Genomic DNA, 661 nt, shown 5'->3' with positions numbered 1-661 from the left:
TTCGCAGCCACGCCGTCTAGGGAGGCAAGATTCCGTGGAGGAGGAGGAGGAGGAGGAGGAAAGAGTGGAAGGGAACGGGGCAAATCTCTTCTGGCCACGACTCACGGAACAGCTATAAGGAAGAACCTCTTAATCGGGGACCTGGACCTCTACAGGGCACGGGGGTCTAACCCCCGTGGCCCTCGGCCGCCGTCGGTGTATCTCGACCTCGGCCCGACCCCCGCCACGCGTCGCGTCATCGACGATCGGTAGCCGACCGTCGACGTTTCTCCCCGATCGAGAGACCTCGAGAGGCCATCGATCGATTAATCGGTCGAATCGGCAAAAAAATCTTCCAATTTTCCTTCCCCTACACTTTTCTTCCATTTTTAATCCACGTGAATGAATTTTTACTATTAAAAATATAAAAGGTTTTCTTCTCTTGCAACTCTGTCAAATGGTGTAGTATATATAGGAGAGGGGAGAGGGATGTCGTCAATATATATATATATTTTTTTCTTATTATAATCAATTTTATATATCTACCGATTCTTTCCATCTTATCGCACGCTATTCGCAAAGAATGTAACTTCTTGGAGAACGAAAATCCTCTTAAAGCGGTAATTTTGACACCTATAACGAATAAATAAATAAATAAATAAATAAATAACTTTGTACACTA

The sequence above is a fragment of the Apis dorsata genome, unplaced genomic scaffold (assembly GCF_000469605.1).
Source record: "Apis dorsata unplaced genomic scaffold, Apis dorsata 1.3 scaffold_293, whole genome shotgun sequence".
NCBI classification, from domain to species: domain Eukaryota; kingdom Metazoa; phylum Arthropoda; class Insecta; order Hymenoptera; family Apidae; genus Apis; species Apis dorsata.
This window is presented reverse-complemented; position numbering follows the sequence as displayed.